This window comes from Centropristis striata, chromosome 2, assembly GCF_030273125.1.
Source record: "Centropristis striata isolate RG_2023a ecotype Rhode Island chromosome 2, C.striata_1.0, whole genome shotgun sequence".
NCBI classification, from domain to species: Eukaryota; Metazoa; Chordata; class Actinopteri; order Perciformes; family Serranidae; genus Centropristis; species Centropristis striata.
Window position 1 is genome coordinate 22190233 of NC_081518.1, and position 864 is coordinate 22191096.

Below are 864 nucleotides of genomic sequence, written 5' to 3' on the forward strand. Positions count from 1 at the left end.
ATCTCGTAAATATACGACAATTTTCTTGTAGATTTTCCACTTTAATCTCGTAAATTTGCGACTTTTCTTTTTTTTTCATATTTGGCCCTAATACGCAACTGTAAGTTTTATTTTAACACATGAACAAATCTTTCTTTGGCTCTGGACTGGAAATAAACCAATAACCAACCCTGAAGCTGCCTCATTGGAGACAAAGTTCATTATTGACACATGGAAGGATGAAACGATGTGATTAAAGTGGTTCTATCTGTAAACACTAAAAAAAAGTGAATACCATTATTCTGGGTAACTGTTTTGTTTATTGTCATTCCAGCGGCTGATTTCAGATTTTTGAAATACTGATGCACAGTTGCATCTGTTCGTCTGTCTGCAGCTTATCTCTCACTACTGTCATTTGTTGTGCACATTTATGACTTTATGCTCAAGAACCTGGTGGTTTTGTGATAATAATTATTGAAGAAAATACATTTTTGACTGCTCTGGTGTTGATCTTCTCAGATATAAAACACTTTCATGTCTTTATATTATCTGTGGGGCTATAGCTAGGGATCAATTAGCTCTAACTTAGCTAAAAAAGCACAAAAATATGTCCAGCTGCACCTCAAAAACCTGCTTATTAGCATTTTATATCTGCAAACAAACAGAAATGTTAAATTGAGAAGTTGTTTTTTTTCTTAGGAGTTATGCGTTGAAATAATTCCTCTCCATGCACAGTGTAGTGAGTTTGAGTATTTTTATTCATGTATTTATTTTTTTAAAGATGATTTAGGTCTCTGAAAAACTTGAAAGAGAGAAAATTCCCAATCAATAACTACACAGAGACATCAGTTGTGTTTGATTAAAAAGAAGACCTTGGCTGCACAG